This window comes from Mirounga leonina, unplaced genomic scaffold (genome assembly GCF_011800145.1).
Source record: "Mirounga leonina isolate KUSES-001 unplaced genomic scaffold, KU_Mleo_1.0 Mir_127, whole genome shotgun sequence".
NCBI classification, from domain to species: Eukaryota; Metazoa; Chordata; class Mammalia; order Carnivora; family Phocidae; genus Mirounga; species Mirounga leonina.
The window spans coordinates 78645802-78646448 of NW_023270316.1; positions in this window are offsets into that span (position 1 = coordinate 78645802).

The window sequence follows — 647 nt, forward strand, 5'->3', positions numbered from 1 at the left end:
ATCCCAGGACCCCGGGACCATGACCTGAGCTGAAGGCAGATGCTAAACGGCTGAGCCACCCAGGCGCCCCTGGGTGGGGGGGTCCTTTAAAAAGGCTTTCAATTTCTAGAAAATATATGTATTGTAAATATAAAAATACATATGTGTAAATACATTCACATACCCGGATGGCTCCCTTGAAATTGTCAATCCGTGCACTCTGACGCTATCCATCTTCAACAGAGAAAAACCTTGGGTTGGGTGCAGATCCACTTACTTATTAAAGCAACGAGTGTTGTTTTATACCACCTCTTAGGTTTCAGAGTTACTTGGGGCCCTCCGGTGCCTCCCTGGGCTTTGATGTCACATGAGCTGGAGGCGGTTCCCCGCCCTGCCCTGGTCCCTACAACTTGGAGCGGCGGCACTTTCATCACCTTCAACAGGTTCAGTGGCATCGAGATGCAAAGTGCCTGGCACCTTGTCAGTGCCCAGTGGACCAAAACTCTCCTTTAACGAGTTCCCAGCCTAGAAGAGGACCTGACAGCTAATGTTTTCAATTTTACAGTAATGGCGCAAGTATATGGAGAATGAATGGTATGCATTTATACACCCAGCGAGAAAACATGGAATTTTTTAAAAAGCTAACAAAAATAATCTTTTCCTAAGAC